This window comes from Piliocolobus tephrosceles, chromosome 4 (assembly GCF_002776525.5).
Source record: "Piliocolobus tephrosceles isolate RC106 chromosome 4, ASM277652v3, whole genome shotgun sequence".
NCBI classification, from domain to species: Eukaryota; Metazoa; Chordata; class Mammalia; order Primates; family Cercopithecidae; genus Piliocolobus; species Piliocolobus tephrosceles.
The window spans coordinates 51,099,352-51,120,469 of record NC_045437.1 but is presented as its reverse complement, the minus strand read 5'-3'; positions in this window follow the sequence as shown (position 1 = coordinate 51,120,469).

Genomic DNA, 21,118 nt, shown 5'->3' with positions numbered 1-21,118 from the left:
AACTTGGTGGAAAGACATATCACATTTTGTGTACTATATAAAAATGGCAAGCAATAAAACACAAAATGTTAGGGAAGGTGTTAAATATTGATTGCATAAATATTCTGAATAATTTTTTCAAACTACTGAATTCAGGAAGTTTTCAGGGGAAGCTGGACAAATATTATTCATTATAATTCCAACATTGTACATTTTTAGATGTTTTTAAAAATTGGTCTTAGGTTTTTTAACATCAAGAGTCTATTGAAAACAATATCTTGGGGGAAATTCTAGAAAGAGGATGGCAGTGGCTACAAAGGTTTTAAATCTCTCTGAATACTCACATAAAAACAGAGCAGCTAGAGAGCAAAATCACAGAAATCTGTGGCAGATTCTTACAACACAACTATGCAACAAGGCAGCCCAAAAGCTACAAAATGCAATTGGATGACACAATACAAGCTGATAGTAATAAGACCTGCACGATCTCAAAATCCATGCAGGAGACGGCAGAAGGGACCCGGGGGTGATGGAAAGGCTTGAGAACACGACAATTTCAAGTGCTCTTTTTATCATGACACTACCTCTCATAACTTGTTGCTTCATGCTGCATTTGCTGAATCCTTCCAAGCCTCTGTCACAGATTTAACCCATATCCCTCAAATGGTACTAAAGAGACAGACTCGAATCTGATCAGTCCTCAGGATCCAGTTGCCAGTTTGCAGGAAAAGTGGAGAATAGAGAACCATGTTGTATGAAACCATAAATACGCAGTCACAAAATCCTGACTGTGGAAAACTAGAAGTCAAATGCTCTAGTTCCTCCACAGAAATATTGAAAGAAAAGAAAGAGAGGGAGAAAGTGTAGATTTAAAAAGATTTAAAATACACATGAAATTTTTTTAAATGAGTGAGTCTACACGATAATGTTTAGGAATGCATACTCACATGATAAAAAAAGATTTCAAAAAAAATGCAAGAATGTGATTTACCTTTGGAGGGTAAGGAAGGAGCTGTCATTGAACAAGAATACTCAGAGAGGTCTAACAAAGAGGCTCGGTGGGGCGCCGGGCCTCAAGGCCTGTAGTCCCAGCACTTGGAGAGGTCGAGGAGGGCAGCTCACCTGAGGTCGGGAGTTTGACACCAGCCGGACCAACACGGAGAAACCCCATCTCTACTAAAAATACAAAATTAGCCAGTGTGGTGGCATGTGCCTATAATCCCAGCTACTCGGGAAGCTGAGGCAGGAGGATCGCTTGAACCCGGGAGGCAGAGGTTGTGGTGAGCCAAGATTGCGCCATTGCACTCCAGCCTGGGCAACAAGAGCAAACCTCGTCTCATAAATAAATAAATAAATAAATAAATAAATAAATAAATAAATAGGCTGACTCTATTTTTGATGTTTGCCTGCTGACAACTTTCAAGTCCCCCTGGCCCCTGCTCCCCATTCTACCCCACATCTGGACAAGCCAATAAGAGAGCCCACAAGCTCTTCCTTTGCCACCAGCAGGAAGTCCCAACTGTGCATGCCATTTTCAGACCTGCTAGGAAACCTACCTTGCTCTTCCCAGAAAGCCTCATTATATGAGTAATACATCTTTTCATACCCTCTTTATGTGTTTCATACCCAACATTAATCTCAATATCCAGGCCAAATTGTGGGTAAAGAATCAGTTTTATCTCTATAGCATGACCACAAGGCTTTTGGGGTGACTGGCAAAACTCTACTTTTTTGACCTTTGTGGGTGCTTAAAAAGGTGTTTGTTTTGTAACTTAAGATGAATGTTTATCATGTATGTGATTTGTAATATGGCATTTTTTTCATTATCTTTAATCTTTGGTTGGTTTAAATTCAAATAGACATAAGTTGGAGCTTCTCATTCTGTTTTTCTTTTAGATTTTTCATCTCTTTGTCTCTCCTACATTTGTTTCAATATCTTGTGCTCTATCTACCAGTTCACTTATTATCTCTTTAGCTTTATCTAATCTTCTGTTTAGATGTATGTGTTGAAGATTATATTTTTTTTTTTATTTCTAGGAGTCCTTTTTTATTTTTTCTCAAATCTGCCTGGTCATGTCTGAGAGTACCATGTTCTACACTCATGTTTCCAATTTCTATATTTCTGAAAACACTTGAATCATACTTTTTCTTAGTGTTTAATAATTCCAATATCAAACAGAGGGGTGACTAGCTCTGCTTTTTGTTGTTTCTGATAATATGTATATCTTTTTTCTTCTTGACCAATGTGACTAGGACCTCATGTTTGGCTGTTTTTATAAACACAAATTCTGAAACGCCTAGGCTGAGATGCATTCTTTTAGCAGGAATTTGTGTTATCTCTTTCCAAGTATCCTGGAACATCACTGACCCCAAAATATTTTAATTTAATTTACTGAATTGCATTTCCCTGGACTAGGCAAGTGATATTAATTTGAATCCTTTTTCTGTACATGGGTAGTTATATGGCTGCTAATTTCCAGAAAAAAATTTTCCCACCTCAAGCCAAGAACTTAGACATATTTCCTTGCCAGCTTCTTTTTCCAGGAAACAGATTTTTCTTTTAGCCCCCTTTTTACTGTAGCTATAACCCTTCATAACTACAGGGTATTTGGAGATCTCAGTTCTTTCTACACACTTTATATGAGCCAAAGTTTCATCTATCATTCTCCCTCATGGCTAGTACAACCCAGGTTTCAAAGCTCCTCATACTGGCAGATTCCTTCAGCATAGCCCATGTCTCTATTACACATACATCACCCTAGTTTATTTCACTCTTTACTTTTTGGTCCTGGTAGATTTCTTTCACTTCTGTTTGGGTGGGTGTGACCCTACATATGAATTTCAAAGATTATCGGTAAGTATTAAGAAGCATAGCTAGGTGTTTGCAATAAGAAGGCTTTTCAGAATTTCTTACTCATAGTATTACTGAAGTAGTAATAGAGTTGAGAGCCATGAAACAATTGGAAATTATTTGAAGATAAAAATGTTTATAATAGTTTTATGTACCAAAATGCACATAATAACTTACCCAAAGGTTTTTGGTGCAATGATATAGGACATCTTGAAGGAGTACTATTCCAGCTTTATTAACATTTGATATTATGTATATAATTGTTCAATGTAGATTAGCCAGGGTTCATATTTTGTCAGCAAATGTTCAAGTCTCAACTGGGAGGAACTCTGAGTAAGAAAAGCATGAGATATTTTAAAGGAATTACATTTGATATTTGGATTCTTGGATTTCTAAAATTGCCTTTGACCTTTCTGTCCTATGTTTATCTGTAGCCACGAATTTCAAATCTGTCAACAATTTTTATTTAAGACAAAGAACACTTTTCTTGAATCCTGAAATTTCTGTGCCATAAGTTAGATTTTATTTGTTCACTCTAGAGAATACACATGCTCCAAATGTGTAATCCTAGGATCCTCCTTCTACCATGAGGAATGAGGATGCATGTGAATCTCTTAGGGCCCGTGTTCAAATTGCCCAAGCCCTGAGAGCTTCTAGTACCACCAGCAAGAACAGCAGAGCTACAGGCTTTCCGTGAACCCACAGAATCTCTGTGGCTCTGACCATGATTTTTCTGATCCCTCCTTCTTCCCCTGCCTTGTTCTCTTATTTGTGCCAGAGTAAAACGGAGGCATCAGATTCCCATGTACGTGGTGACTGTGATCTCTCTACCCTCTGGCTTACTGGACTTCTGGCCTCTCTTCTGTTCTGGGCAACCTCTGGGGAGGGAGAATCTCTGGTTGCAGGGCAGAAACTCTGCCTCATTCACAAGATTTCTGTACTTGGCATGAGTGAGAAGCTCTGTTTTTTCTTGCTCTATGGAGGTTGTAAGCAGGATAGCTCCTCACCGACACATTTGTTAAAGCCTCTCTGCCAGCAGCTCAACTTGTCCTCACCCTACCATGCTCCCAGCCATGAAGCTTTGTAGGCTTATTGCACCTGTTGACGGAGGGGCCATGGCCACAGGCCTGGCTGGCTCGGCGTCCCTCCAGCAGGAGAGCGTGAACAGTGTTAGACTCCCATGCAACACCCCAGCCCCATGGGCAGGGCAGGATGAGGCAGAGGGGCTTCTAGAGAAATCTGAATGCCTGCTGTGAATGAACATGGTGCCAGTTAAGACTTTCTACAGGTGGAAGGCAAAGAACTGTAAACACTTCCTTCCTCCCTCAGAACGTATAACCCACTGCTCTGAAATGCATTTAGCCAGGCAACTTGGTCAAGGTGTCAGGCTTGTAGTAAAATCTCAAAGTCTGTATCATGATCTTCCCCTTTCTTCCCTTAGGCATCTCTATTCCAAGCTTTTATTTTGAGCCTTCTTTAAAAAAAAAAAAAAAAAGATAATTTGTTATCCAGAGATGGATGTATAATATCATTTTTGATGTACGTCCTCTATAATTATAATCTAGATGCATGCCTCCTATAATTTTAAATTTTAGATTTTATTTCATAATGATTCCAGTTTTCAAAGTCTTCTAGTTTGTGCTGTACATTAAAATAGCCATAATTCTTGACTTCCTTTCTCAACAACTGAATTCCAGAACAAGCCAATTCATTCGTACATTTAACACTGTTGAGCATTTACTACTGCCAGGCACTGGGCTAGGTGTGAGATATATAAGAGTGGGCATATCAGACAAGATCCCTCCCCATACAGTGTTTACAGTTTAATTGGAGAGACAGAGCAAAGTAGCTATACAAATAAAATAACTACAAACTGGGATGGTTGCTATGAAAGAAACATGCAAGGGGCTGAGCTGAGACTACAGAAGTTTTACTGTATTTCTTATCAAAATATATACTAATTACCTGTCTGTTTCTCTGTTTCCTCATTAGACTGTAAGAACCTGTAAGGTCATAACTAAGACTTTTTAATCTTGCTCTCCGTCGTACTTAGGAGGGTGTATGATACATGATGGGTACTGAGAAAAAGGTCTGCTGAATGGACATAAGAATGTCTGTGTTGATCAATGAGTTAGCAAAAGATTGGGGCTTCATTGAGAAATGGTTACACTTTGCACCAAATAGGAAAAGAACTGAGCACAATCTACATCTCAGGTTGTTTTCTTAATAACTTTTTATATTTAATATTCAAATTCTCTCTTTTTCTCCTATATCAATTCAACCCATAAGGAAGCATAAGTTTTATGGGAGAACAAAGAATCCAGTTTTCTGAATTATCTTCTGGCCAGACACAAATGAAGCACACAATACTGGTGCTGTTAGTGTTAAGCTGTGTCATCAATGCTGGAGGAAAACCTGAGAAGGTGGAGGTGTCTCTGGAAGCTTTAGTGATAATTAAGTTCCCTGTTCTCAGGTTTCTTGTCACCTTCCTTTTAGCTACCAGCACAGCATGTTTCAGTCCCGACTACTGAGGAACTAACTGAGCAGCTGGTTTTGTTCCTGTCTCTTCCCCGTTCCGGCCCCATTTCCCTTTCAGTTGCTCCCTTGAATTTCCTGTCACTCTGCAACTTCCCCAGGGGCACTGGGTTGAACAGTGCTGGTATCTCTAAGTATATCCCATGATCTCCAAGACAACATTTGCCTTCAACATTGTGTGGCTTCTGGTTTCTGAAAGATATGGATGCTGGATGAGATCTGGAAGAAGAAAGTTTCCAAAGACTAGAAAATGTGCTGCTTTTAGGAAACTGAAATGGGAGTAATTATCACCTTCAACCAACTGACTTTAGGACAAGAAGCTGAGGCCAGAGGGGTTAGTAAATAAGTGAGGAAGGTGGAAAATGGTAGGCCCAGAGCCAGAAGCCCGGCCACCCGGCTCTGGCCACACAAGTGCCCTGCCTCTTCCACCTACATACTTACCGCAGCTGTTCTCCAGTTTTGCAGCACTGAATGTACAAACCCTTGCTTGAAATTGGGAATCAGAAGTTTAATTTCAGTTGGTCACAATCATAATTTTACAGATATTATGGAGCATCTGTCAAATGCATGGATACTATTATTTTTTTAAAAATCAATAAACGATTCTGCTTTTGCAAACCTTACAATAGGGAAAGCAACTTTAAAGCTTCAGTTGTGTTATTTAACAAAGGAGGAAAGGGTCCTACGGGAGGCAACATGATCTCCCAGCTGAATCGCTAATTGGAGGAAGAGCTGAAACTAAACCCCAGGTCTCCTGACTTCCAGAATGATGGGTATTCTATAATATCCTACAGGCTGTGTGTAACCACAGTGAGAACCATGTGGGAAAACAGGAGCCAGGGCTTGTGGTGCTGCACATTGGCTATACCTAAAAGGAAAGGGGATGGAAAATATGGCAAACATCAGGTTAGATCCTGGGAAGAGGCGAGACCTCAGCAAGGATTTACAGGACAATTGCATTTGGGGAGTAGATACACACACACACACACACACACACAGAGAGAGAGAGAGAGAGAGAGAGAGAGAGAGAGAGAGAGAAAGAGAGAGAAAGGGGTGGATGGGGATCATTTCAGATGGAAGAAAGAGCAATGAAGTCATAAGAATAAACCAGATAGCTTCAAGGGCTGCCAAGGAGACCCACGTTCCTGGAGTGGAAGTGTTTCAGGAGAGTAAAGAAGTTGCATAGAACAGGTGGGATCAGCTCAAAAGTTCAACACACACAACTGGGCACCCTATGTATGCCAGGCACTGTGTTAGGCACTGGGGATAGACAGATGAATGAGAAACGTTATCCCATTATAGTGGTTTTACCACTTTGGCCACTGGAATCTTGATTTTAAAAGCCAGGTAGGGTTTGCCAAATCTACTTACAGAAAAACAAAAAGAGAACTTCAACTCAGAACTTTATGAAAGATGACAGGAGGGTGTGGTGAAAATGGGTTGACAACATACTTTGTTAAAAGATCAGATAGTTCTTGATCTATACCTGGGGACAACAACGTCTAAAAGATAAGACATTGATGCTAATGGCTGCGTACCAGTTCCTGCTAACCTAAGCAGACAAACACCCTCAGCCAGTGGAATTCAAAGAACATTTTCTGAGCTAACCTGCTCCTGCCTCTGCCCTAGGTCCCCTGGGCTCTGATCACGTCTGAATGGGGATGTTTACTTCTTGCTTCAGAAGCCTCATTTCTAAGAGGTAGTTCGCCCTTTTTTTTGTCTTTTCTTGTTCTTTAATGCACTCGCTTGCTAGTCAGTTGATTTTGTCTTTCCAGGGTACTCTGTGAACTCTGTGGTGAAAGTGTGATACTCAAGTCCTAGAACATCGTCTGTGTCCTCTTCACCAAGCTACGTCTTTTTTTTCTGACTGCCAGGTATTTAACAAAGGATTATCGTTATTCTGTCTATTGTGTTGGTGGGAGGTTTCTCGGTTTTTTGTTTTTAATTCTTCTTGGAGAAAATGTCACTTCCTGTATAGAGAATGAGATTAAAACAAATGCCACAATAGGCTTTTTGCATCATTTAGGATCCACCTGTCCTCAAGAAAATGTGGTGGAGATTAGAAAAATCAGTTGAACTCAGTGATTTGTTGGGTATGAATAAAGAGGAGGAAGGGATAGAAATGATGGAACAGCTCAAACCATATGTCCTGCTAGTTTCTCAGGCCAGATAAATTGTGACTTTCCTTTCCTGTTGCAAATTCTACTCTCAGAAGCGTGGAACACACACTCCTGTGGAACACTCAGCAAAGAACACGGCTGACCGGGAGGTTACAAAGGTGCCTTCTTCAGAAGGTCAAAGAAGTCATCTGGTTTGATTAATTGAGCCTCTACTTTCAAGTTAGAAACAAAGGATGCACCACAAGTCGTAAGAAGTATAAAAGGAGAAAACTCATTTTTAATATTTTTTTCTCATTGCTTTTTATATTATGGAAAAATTTAAACATAAAAAAGTAACAGCTTGGAAAATAAACTCCACGCACTGAAACGTATTTATTTTTATTTTGCCCTTTTTATTCTGTTTCACACTTTATTTATCTGTTTATTTATTTTAATAATTTCAACTTTTATTTTTGATTCGGCAGGGGTACACGTGTAGGTTTGTTACATGGGCATATTGTGTGATACTGAGGTTTAGGACGCAAATGATCCTGTCATCTAGTGATCACAGCACCCAGTAGTTTTTCAGCTTCTGCTCCCCTCCCTCTCTCCCTGCGTAGCCATCTCCAGTGTCTATTTTTGCATCTTTATGTCCATGAGCACCCAGTGTTTAGCTTCCACTTATAAGTGAAGACATGCAGTATTTGGTTTTCTGTTCCTTCATGCATTCTTTATAATATAAATAATACATAGAGGAATCCATTAGATGATTTACATATTATATATATTTGAGAAACATGTGCAAAATGTTTTACAAATAGGTGTATTGCATCAAAAGTATTTGGAGACAGTTGTGTTAACAATGGTTGATAGGCGTGTTTAGGAACAATAATAAGAATGATAAAATGTGTTGATGCTTGTCTGTGCCAGGCTCAGTGTAAATGGCTGCCCTGTGAGGCACTGTCAGCAAGGCCCAGACTGTACACTTCCATTACTCGTGTAAAAAATCTGAACTCATGAGTCTCAAATCAGATATTTAATCCAAACTCCAAAAAAAAAAAAAAAGGAATCGTTCTAAAAACAAAAAAACAAATACTAATCTTCTCAATATATTTTTTAAAGATTTAAGTTCATATAACATTCATATTAAATAAATATATAGTACCTTAGGGAAGGCATTATATTTTTTTAGAGCCTGTTTTAGCACCTGTAAATGAGGGAGCTGGAGTTTCTATCATCTTTAATATTTCTCATAGCCTTAACATTTTATGAGCCATTTCTCTGAAGCTGTAAATTGCTAAGGCTAAACAACCTATCCAGTGCAATATTTATTGTTATTATATCTGCTTTTTTTTAGCAGGAGGCTTACACTTGCAGCATGCTGTTATGTAAATCTTTATCAAAATCATCAGCATTTATTGAGGACCTCTGTTCTACGGCAAATGTCACCAAACAGTACCAAGAATGAATGTGAAGGAGGCCACATTCTGAAGATTCCGTTCATAACTCTGGCAATCTCAAACCACACACAGACTGCCAGTGCCTGGTCACACCATTGTCCTCCCGTCACCCTTTCCCCTTGGGAGGAATTGCCTTGATATGTGGAGGCTGGCACCCTGCTCAGTTGGCTGCAGGGAGCCTTGTAGCACTTAGAGGGATGGGCATGTGGGCTAGATTCCTGTGGATAAAGTGATAGGCACATCACACTCTGGTGTGCAGGCTCTGACATGCCACAGATTAGCAGGCATACCTCTGGCCTTTTCGTCCACGCTCTGAAACCTTTGAATTCTCCCTTACATTCTGTACAGCCATTTCCACCCAGTTAGAGTCCCTTTTTTTTAAGGCTTCAAGTGCAAAAAACGAAAATGCATAACAGTGACTATGACTCACTGACTTTTGAATGCCATGTTTCCGTTTTTCCGTCAGGCAAAGCTTAAAGAAGAGAAGTTGCAGAGACTGAGAACTGTGATCAAACAAACAATTTCAACGTGCTTAACACAGAAGACACTAGAGCATAGTGGTTTTTAAAAATGGGCTTTGGTGTCAAGCAGACATGGACTTCATTCTCATCTCTACCATACTCACTGGCCATTTGACCCAGGGCAAGCTTATTTTTCATAAGACTAGAATAAATGCTTCTTTTATAGGATTGATAATAGAATTAAATTATTTAATATGTGTAAGTTACTTGGGAGAATACCTGGTATCTGGTAAGCACTAAAGAATTAGAATTAGTTACCATCATCATTGATAATGCCTTTATTGAGTTATAAAGCCAAAGAGTCTCCCAAATGTTTCTGTGGCAAATTCATCTTAAATACTGATTGATATAATCAAGAATTGCAAAATGAACGGTAGAGTATGAGATGCCTATGGCTTGTCCTGTTTGCCTCTGAACACATCTGCAAACAGGGACCACTTTACCTACAGCCAATTAGATCACAGGGGTGATAAATTTGAGGCCCAGCTGTCACTCAATTCCCCTCAGTGTGACCCAGTCAATACTACATGTCATCACATGCCTCCTCTCATAATGCAGATTTCCAATAGGATTGTCACAGAGACCTCTATACTCAACAGTTCAGATAAATATTCTGAGAGAAGAGGCAGAACAAATTGCATTTGCAACATTTTCAGTTTAAAGTTATATTTTCATGTGTGACCTAGGGTCTCTCAATTGACTAGGAACTCCTGTCTATAATCTTTTTGCTCTTCCACTCTGTTCAGATCAAAGCAATTTTTAACTGACTCCTAAGAAAAAATAGTCATATGTAGTAAATAAATAATTGGTCTGTCAATCTTTATGAAATACTCCTCTACCAAGTTCATCTCTTGATAGCTTATGGGATAAGTGAGGTTTCTTATGATATGAGATGGTACCTACTTCATCGGACTATTGAAAATGTTCAGTAGAAAGAGACATAGGAATCCACTGTTCTTTGATTTGTATTAACCATAAGAACATGGAGAAAATTATAGCCAAAGCAGTGGGCCTGATATCCTACTGGACTTTTGCTTGGAATAAGAGAGAAAGATGACTGGGAATTAGTCAAGGTACAAATAACATCACATCATCTTCTTGTGCAAACAGATTGCCTGGGGAGTGGTTTCCAAGATTTTTCAGTTTATAGAAAATACAGAAAAATGACAATACTGAATATATAACGCAGAGGCAGAGAGATGAGGTTGCTCATGAGTGAGGTGGCCATCCTGGGAGCTCTGGGCTTCTCAAACTTGAAAATTTTGGCACATTTGTAACCAATAAGAGGTACCTTGGATGAAAAGCTCAGGGCTTTGGGTTAACACTAAATCCATTTACTCTGGATCTATGCATAACCCCAGAAGAAAAAAAATGAGTCATTTTTGGGCACGTTATAAAATAAACAAAAAGAAAATCCAAACAAAGAGAAACAGGTTTTTCCCCCCATCAGGTGTCTAAAAGATAACTGAAAGCAGGTGTACTCTAATGGTTAAAAGATTTGACTCTGGACTCAGACGTGAATTCACATACCATGTATGACACCAATTAGCTTTGAGACCTTTGTGAAAATTACCTAATCTTGCTGAGCCTCAGGTTCCTCTTCTTTAAAAAGTCATATGCCCCTCAGAGAGATGTTAAAAGAATTAAATAAGATAATGCATGATAGTACTTAGCACAGCATACAGAGTTAATCAAGTTCTGCTTTTCTTGCGTGTGTCATTCTGAAATAATGATTGCATGGGGCTTTTGCTTTACACCAAGATGAACATAGGTCAAGGAAGATGGAAAGCAAAGAAACAAAGCAGTCACTGGTTTTGCTCACCTTAGCCCCAACCAAGAAATGAAAGCACGGCGTTAGTTATCCTTCATATTCGGACTCTGTTTTCCTGATCCATGCATGAATTTCAGTTCTAGGCGTAGACATGTGTGACCAGTTTTAGTTTGTAAAGGTAAATCAGATTTGCATTCAATCTAAACCCAGAGGTCTGGTTCCGGAATCAGAGGCGAAGGGGCTTTCTGGTTGTGTTGCCCAGTGTGCACAGCAAATTAAATCCATGGCAGCACCAGGTTGCAGCAGAGAAAAAAATTTAATTGTAGGCCCTGCCGAATGAGGAGGTGGGAGGAAACCTCAAATCTCTCTCCTCAGGAGTTTGAAGCTGGGGTTTTAGTGGTTTTAGAGTGGCCCAATGTGTGGAGATCGTTGATTGGTTGAAGAGTGCGGGTTGAAGACGTGGGACAGGAAGATGAAGAAACTGTATTCTCATGCTGATTCTGTTTATCTGTGGGGAGTCTTCAAACTGGTTGGTATCAGCTGTTTCGGCTGTTTTGCTAGAATTTAGAATCTGCAAGACCTCTTAAGCAACTCTTAAATAAAAACCTTATGATTCTAATGTCAGAAATCCTATCTATCTAAACAAAAGCCTTATGACTCTCTTGTCAGAAATCCTATCGCTAGGATCAGTGAGGGTACACGTGGTCAGCATCTAGTGTTATGTGACTTTAGGTTGCAAGGAAGTAGGTCGATGTGCAGCCTGATTATTGTTTGGTTATAACTACATTTCTATCTAGAATTCCTGTTACCCATGTGAGGGTGGCTTTAGTCTGAGGTTCTCAAACTCTGCCTCACAGGATTGTTTCAATGACACACTGTCTTCTCCTGACTTTAAATACTTTATGATACTCCACTTGTTTGAACCAACGTTTGTCCAGGCTCCCAAGGGACAACTCTTCTGCACTGACCTGCTTGAAAGGAGTAGAAGCTCTGCAGTTGTGCAGCTCCTTCGCAATGTCCAATGCATACCCCTCTGCAGCCACATCCCTCACCCAGGGCTGGGCCGGAACAGGCTCTGATCCAATTTCTGTCTTGAGTGAAAAGTGGACAAACAGGTTCCTTGAACCTCCCGTTTCCTCCATCCATAAGATGTTTTAGTCTGTTCTTTGAACATTAGAGATAGTTCTTTGTAATTTAAAAACCAAAAATTATCGGAGCTAGGTCTCAATCATTTAGCTTATTTTGCCAAGGTTAAGGCCATGCCCGGAAGAAGAGAACGTGGATCACAGAAACGATGTGTCATCTATGCCTTTCTCTAAAGATTAATTTGAGGACTTCAGTATTTAAAGGGGAAAAGCAGGCTGGAGAGGAAGGACAGAGGTTATGTAACCCACATGTTGTAAGAGAAAAGGAGCAGATGGGGAACAGTCTACTATGTATTCCTCTCACACACAGTAAATCGGCACCTTACATAAAGTAAGGTGAACATAAGAACTATCACTTGTGGATATATTTAGCCTTTTATCTGTAGCTATCTGCTTAGGAACAAAAGGAAAGGCAGTTTCTTGCATGACTCAGCTTAATTTTTTTCCTTTTGGCATAGCTAGTTGGAGTCCCAAGTTTTTACTTTCCTTTCACAAGCTGCATTGCAGTTTGCACGTGGTTCTGTAACAGCCACATCAGTACACCTTTGGTAACCTCTGTATATTTGTAGTTTCATTGGATATTGCCCTTAGAGAAAGAAAATTCTCCTCAGCTGGCATAAGACTGTGTGTATCATGGGACAGGCATGATCTTCTTGCCCCTTGTGACCCTCTGTCCATGAAGCTATTAGGGAAGAGATTTAGTTAGCAAGAATATATTGTAGCATATTCGACACAAGTTGGAAAACAGGTATGCAAGAATCGCCACATTTTGTTACTTCTTTATTTTCTTAATTATTTTATTATTATTACTTTTTTGGAGACTGAGTCTCACTCTGTCACCCAGGCTGGAGTGCAGTCATGCAATCTTGGCTTACTGCAACCTCTGCTTCTCACATTCAAGTGATTCTCCTGCCTCAGCCTCCTGAATAGCTGAGATTACAGGTGCCCACCACCACACCTGGCTAATTTTTGTAGAGACAGGGTTTTGCCATGTTGGCCAGGCTGATCTTGAACTCCTGCCCTCAAGTGATTCACTGCCTCGACCTCCCAAAGTGCTGGGATTACAGGCGTGAGCCACTGCACCCACCCTGGCTACTTCTTTAAATCAAATTAAATTCTACTCTCCACCGCCATCCAGACAGGAGCAAAATTCAAAGGCAATCATCATTGAGGCTCCCTTCCCCTCCAACACCTCCCCAAAGAGTCTTATATATTCAGAGAAATCCCTCTGGTCTTTACTCCACTCTAGGCACTTTGGAAATGAAAATGCATTCAGCCCTCATATTTCTTTGAAATCCAGTAGCCTGGAGCCTCTGACTCCACCAACTGGTTGAGCATTGCTAGGTGACCCCATTCCTTTCCCATCCCAGGGCAATGTGCAGGAGCAGACCATAGATCCCCTCAACACATGAGACCCACAAAGCCCTGTGTCCTCTCTGGAGACCTCCCCATTTTGCTGCTCTCATTCTGTCTCACTTTTCTCCCTGGCTTAACCACTTCAGTAAGAACTCAGTTTCCAGAAAACAAAAGCCAAGGAAGACAGTTCTTAGACAGCAACTTCTGCTTCCTGTTGTACAACACATACCTTCCCTAAGGCAAGAAAGCCTGCCCATTTTCTTGGAACAGGCGATAACACACAAGGAAGACAGAGCAAAATATCTCAATGAATTACCTTGCTACAATATATAAGAAATTTAGACTGTTTCCAGGTTTGGGTTGTTCATTTGGTTGGTGATGGCTACTATATGAGAAGGTAATGAACATTCTAGTACATATATTTGTTTACATATTTATGATGAACTCCTTGGGGCAAATTCCTAGAAATTAGATTGTTGGGTCAGAGTGTATGCACAAGGAGCATTTTAATAAATATTGCTAAACTAAACTTTCAAAACAAGTAGAGTAATTTACATTCCCGTTAACAAGACATGATTGCTTGTTTCCCAAGATCTTTATCAAACCAAGTATTGTCAAGCTTTTTAAAACTTCACCAAATTGAGAGGCATTTTTAAAATCTTGCTTTTGTTTGCATTTCTTTGATTGTCAGTGAGGCCAAATACTTTTTCCCATATAGTATTTAGTCATATTAATTACCTATGTATATCTTGTTTGTCTGGTGGTATATTCTTACTATTGATTTGCATGACTTTTGGTATATCAAGGCTATTAGCCTGTGATTTGGTACTGGTCCCTAAAGTATAAGAGAGTCCTCTAAAACTCCATAAAATTAGGCATCTTCCTCTTCAACTAAAATGGGGCAGTCATGGGGCAGTAACTTCAACAAAGCAGTCATACCTGTATTCAGTGAAAAATTTCAGCTATGGAACCTGGACCTGCCAAGCTCAAAGGACACTCCAGTCATCCAGAAGCCCGGGCCCTACCTGACTTTCTCACAACCTGCTGTGCTCACCTTCAGAAGGGAAAATGTTCTATGTTGTACATGGTGCTAAAACCCTCTACACTCACCTAGTAAGTCTAGAGCTTAGGGTGGGAAGTGCTGGCAATAAACAGTGCATATATGTGACAAGTGTCTCCTCTGTAAATCATTACCTTAAGGCAGCATTCTTAAACTTTTCCAGGACACAGACCCCTATGGCAGTCTTTTGAAGTCCATGAACCCCTTTCCCAATCAGTTTTTTTTTTTTTTTTTTTTTTTTTTTTGAGACGGCGTCTCGCTCTGTCGCCCATGCTGGAGTGCAGTGGCGCAATCTCGGCTCACTGCAAGCTCCGCCTCTCGGGTTTACACCATTCTCCCGCCTCAGCCTCCTGAGTAGCTGGGACTACAGGCGCCTGCCACCACGTCCCAATCAGTTTTTAAATGCATAAAATAAAATACAAAGGATTACAGAAGAAATCAAGTACACTAAAAAATGCTTGTCAAAATATTTTCTGAACATAAGTTTGTGACAATATATGGATGAATCCATATATGGATGAATATTATTATAATATGTAGTATATAATGTAATATGAATATTATTGTCACAAATTTATGTGACAAATTGACAAATTAATGTCAATATTATGTATATATGGATGAACAAATCTTACTAACACATTAAATAATAAGACCTAGCAATGGCTCTAATAGCTACCATAAATTTGGAATTAGTGCTGAGGGTAAATGATATCAACAAACAACTATAAAATAATATAAAAATATCTGCTTTCTATTAGTGGTGAAGTCATAGGTAACACTAATACTAATGTATTAGGTTGGTGCAAAAGTGATTGAGGTTTTTGCCATTAAAAGTTATGCCCAAAATCACAATTACTTTTGTACCAACCAAATAGTTTGTTCCCTACATCCATAATTGAAAGAAATGCTAAGTTTTATTTGGAATTGTTGGAGATTAAAGAAAATAACATATAATTTTTTCCCCTACCAAGTTTATGGACATTCTGAATGCTGGGGGTAGGTTAAGAGCCTTTTTATAAGAGGCAGAACATGTAGTGTTAGTTCAGAGGAGAATTCTGCTTCAATGTTTCCCTTGAGAAGGCCCTAAAACTTGTACTTATAAAGTTTTGTGCTGTACAGATGTTTTACATTTTTAAACATTCCAATTTTAACTTCATAGTTTCCATTTTTCTCCCATGCTACTGCTTTTTTAGTAGATGGTACTTTTGCTCTAAGAGAAGCAAGGGTAAAGATGTGAAGGAGCTTCAGGAGCTTCTCTCCAATGAAGTCACTGAGGCCTGCGAGAATGGGGCACGAGGCAGTCTACCTGGAGAGCTGTCTGCAGCATTGAGCAGAACACAACAGCTTAGCAAAACTAGAGAAGTTACAGACAAGCCCTGATACTTAATAAAGGCTCTTCCCAACCAACAATTATGTGTCTTTTCCCATTGGACAGAGTCACTTATGGGTGCTTGAAGTTTCTCTTTGGAATCTTTCCAAGGGCATTTCTGACTTTATGTACCTCCATTGTCATAAGATACCCTATTCTCAGTCTTGTGACTAAGCAACTAGTTCCGTAACTAGAATACGGTCTAGTTATGACCATCTTGTATATATACACGTTCAAATTTTATTCCATATTTTAAAGAAAGTATTGAGAAAAATTATGCTTTAAATATGGTCATTATAAATTCATTGGAACAATGGAAATTACCAGGTTTTGCCTTTGACAAATGTTCACTCTGACCTCTTTTCCTATCCCTGTCTTCACCTTGCTATCTCATATGATTTCTGATCTCACCTTAAAATGCCACTTATTCATAGAGAAAATAGGTCCCCTGTTACATTATCATGACTTATCATATTTTTAATTATACAATTTTTGATTTAATGATTAGTCCAATGTTGATCCCTCTTGCTAGATTCTAAGTTCCATGATGATAGTAACCATGTTTGCTTTGCCTGCTTCAATAGCCTCAATGCCTAGTTTGGAATCTGGCACGTAGTAAGAGTTTCATAAATTTTCATTGATTAAACAATGATTATTGTTATCTCTAAAAAGAGAAACTGCATAATATCAAGTTATAAGCTTGGTTTGAAGTGAGAAAGCCTGGATCTAAATCTTTCCATAGCACTTTTATTAGCTGCATGACCTTGGGCACATTACTAAGTTGCTCAGTGCCTTATTTATTTATCCATAAAATGGGAATAACAGTAGCAACAGTATAAATTTTTATGAGGATTAATCATACAATGTGACCACAAAAACTCAAAATCAGCTGCTATTATCATAATCCTCATTGGAGAGAGAGTTATTTGAAAGAAAATAAAGATAAGGCATTGAAAACATTAAAAATCTCACTTCACAGCAAGTTCTTTCTTAGATTCTTCAAAGTGAGGACAAAAAAAAAAAAAAAAAAAAAAACTCAGAAAAAGAAAGACCCAAAGAAGTTATGTTTGGCAAAGATTTCTATAAGCATCAACTCTCTAGTAAGTATGAAGAACTAGACTCACACCTTTTTTCTTTTTAAATACACGAACTTTTTATTATTTTAGCCAAAATCCTCCCATTGAAAGAAAGTTGCATGGTCATAAATGAACTTCTAACAATGCCAGCAAATTCTCTGATGTAGCAGCTCCTTTCTGCCAGAGTCATAGCTAGATTGAACAGGAGAGCTGTCAAGACAATGGTTAGCAGATGCCTTGCATTTGCATGCAAACTGCTCGCTAGCAATGCCAATCATCATTTCCAAATTCATGCCAAATGTCATGATGTGATAAGAAGCATCATCTTTGTTCCCATCATTGCATCTCAACTAGTCACATTAACCAATTATTAAGCACCTGCCAGTTGAAACCTCATGAAGAGTTTATTTCTTGACCTATGAGCTATTTCTGTACCCCAAGGTATATCTGATTCACATACCTGTGCTTGGCTCAGCAACATTTCTGTGACCAAAGAAAAAAAAAAGTAGCCAAAATATCATTAACTCTTCAACCATTAAAGACATGAGCAGTTTGTGACCACTGGAATAAGCAACATATATACCATTTCGATGAAAAGATAACTACCTCTTTTCCCACATACCTTCCCGTTACATCAAAATTCTTCAAAAGCTAAAAATAACAATCCTCTTACTGTCTACCTGAGAAGCCACACCTGTTTCTTCCTGCAAATCTACTCAAGATTCTTCCAGAAGACTGACACTAGTGACTCAAACACAGTACTCAGAAAACCTAGTTCTCCCTGATGGCCTTCAGTGCCTCAGGTATTTCTTGTAATAAATGGTTTTCACGCTCAGAAATAGAAGAAAGCCAGGTCTTGCACCTTTCTGGAATTAGGAAGAGTTATTACAACAGGCATAGATAAAAATTCAAGACCATAAAAGGAAGAAAAAAAAAGATTGGTATGCACTGGAAAAGGCAGTAGAGAAAATGAAACATAGTGTACCTCTGAATAATAAGAACCTGGTTTTGCTTAAAAACAGAGTAGAAGCAGTTTGAATCATGGTGCAGCAAGAATAGGAGACAAGCCCTCGATACCATTGAATTCGCCCTTTCTGTTTGTGTTTGCACAACAGCCAAATGCAAAATGGAAGTGAGCAAGGCTGAGGAGGCCTCCAGAAAGCCAAGACAAAGGCAGCTTCCTGCTGCAGAGAGCCATGCTGTGTTTCCCCATAGAAAGGACTCATTGACCCCTGAAAACCATAATCCTGCAGGGGTGACCCCCACTCTATACAGAGTAGCCATCTTGGAGTACCTCAGAGAAGAGGTTCTTTAAGTGGCAGCAACTGCACCAAAATGTATCAAAGTGACAAATGTCACCCTTCTCACCTGTGTCCTGCCATTCCTAGAGATACAGAGTTGGAGTCTCTCTTAAGGCAACAATTGCTACAAGAAGTGTAATTCCATACATCTAGTTCTTCAATGGGAAAGAAAAGGTAACTGAAAGAAGTTAGGTGCCTGGATTTCTCATGACTTCAGAAATCTAAATATTTGCTTGACTATCCAGTATCAGTGATGCCAGCAGACTGCTTCACTGTGAAAAAGACAATTTTGCCTTTAATTTTATTTTAGCAACTTTGAAATTTAATAGCCTTTTTACAAATGGATTTCAACATTTGTTAACTATATGGAGGTGTTAATGCAGCATTAAAGAAGCTATTGATTTTGAAGCAGTGGGTTTTTAGTGAGTTTACTCTTTTACATTGTGATGCAGAGGTTGTAGCCACAAATATATGATTTCATACAGATTTACTTCCACCATGGTGGATAAGAAGCTCAAATCTAAAACTTAAAAAAAATAAATAAATAAGGAGGAGGAGGAAGAGGTAGGTAAAAGAGATGTCTCTACCAGGAAGGAAAGGGGTATACGTGAGGACAAGGTAGTGCAGGCTACCTTTTGCAAGCTAGGTTAATTGTTGAGAAGAACAGACGTATTTTCCAAGCAAGCCAGCTGGAGGAGGACTTGGCAGGGTGGTGTGAATTTACTTCCGGCAGCACCAAACCTCAGAACAAGTATTTCTTTGGTTGTCTGTGGGTAAAGAAGCTACAACATGAAATAGTTTAGTAATAAAAAATAAAATAAAATAAAAAATAAGAAAGTAGCCCATTCTCCTGAGCCAGGCCCTGCAGATAGGAGCCCCAGTCAAGATGGTGACATCTCTGAGCAAGGAGCCAGCCTAATGCCCCCAAACGTCACCAGCACTCACTAAATGTTAAAGAACACAAATACTGGGATCACTTTAAAAATATCTAGCTGTTTCTCTTCAATTGGGTTGAATTTCCTTTCGCAATATGAACTATGTTCCTGCCAATTTTAAAGTTTACAGCTCCAGCTGTTAGGGAGTTATGTAAGAGCAAAAGTGATCAAAGAGCCTCAAGAGTGGAAAATGCATTTTTTTCCCCTTGGTTGCATAACTCCGCGAATGGAATGGGCAATGCAAAATGCAATACAAATATCATCTGCCCATTCCTCCTGCCCCTCATTACTACCTTTCTAAGAAAAAAAAAAAGTTCACCTTGGAGGGAGTAAAGAAGAACATGAGCGATGTTGTTGGACTCAAATTTAGCATGCCCAAGCATTTTGCAAAATAAAGTGGCAAGTAACTGAAATAGGTTTAAGCTGAAACCAAATTCCTCTTAACTCTAGGGCACTTTCCCTAAAAAAGAAAATAAAGAATAAAAAATAAAAAAATATGAACCTAGCACATTAAAGAATATAGTTCTTTACAGCCAGCACAATATTCTAACGTCATTATTTTCTGAATGTCTCTCCTCCTGTTAGTCTTTTGTTAACAAGTGTTGAAATCAGTTTGTAAAAAGGGAACGTCTCTTTTTGTCTTTGCCTTCCCAATTCCTGGCATAAAATAAGATCCAATAAATAATATATGAATAAGGATTATAGAAAATGTGGGTTTAGCCATATATATAGACTGACTATCTGCAGAAGCCTGGACATGATGCAATGACAACTTTTGGAGGTAAGAGTCAGACACTTGATAAAGGCCAAACATATGTTTTCTTACCCATTTTTCTCTTTTTCCTCATGGCTCTGATTGCAAAAATAATAACAATAAAAGCTAGGTAAAGTCAGATTGATATTAGATTTGTGCTCCACCCAAATCTCATGTCAAATTGTAATCCCCAGTGTTGGCAGTGGGGCCTGGTGGGAGGTGATTGGAACATGAGGTTGGATCCTTCGTGAATAGTTTAGCATCATCCTGTTGGTACCGGTCTCATGATAGTGAGTGACTGAGAGCTTGAAAGATTTGGTTGTTTAAAACTGTGTAGCACGTCCCCCCCCCCCCCCCCCCCCCCCGCCGGCTCCTGCGCCCATCATGTGAGATGCCTCTGTATTAGTTTGTTCTTGAATTGCTACAAAGAAATACCTGGACCTGGATAATTTATAAAGAAAAGAGGCTTAATTGGCTCATGGTTACACAGGCTATACAGGAAGCACAGCATCATCTGCTTGGCTTCTGGGAAGGCCTCAGGAAACACAATCTTGGCAGAATGTGAAGGGGAAGCAGGCTTGTCTTACATAGCTGAAACAGGAGGGAAACAGAGTTGCGGGGAGGTGCTACACTCTTTTTAAACAACCAGATCTCATGAGAACTCACTCACTATATAGTACCAAGGGGAAATGGTGCTAAACCATTCATGGGAAATCCAGCCCCATAATCCAATCACCTCCCACCAGACCCTACCTCTGACACTGGGGTTTACAAATAAACATGAGATGTGGGTGTGGACACAGATCCAAACCGTATCAGCCTCCCTCCCCCTTTGCCTTCCACCACAGTTGTAAGTTTCCTGAGGCCTCCCCAGAAGCGGAGCAGATGCCAGCATCATGCTTC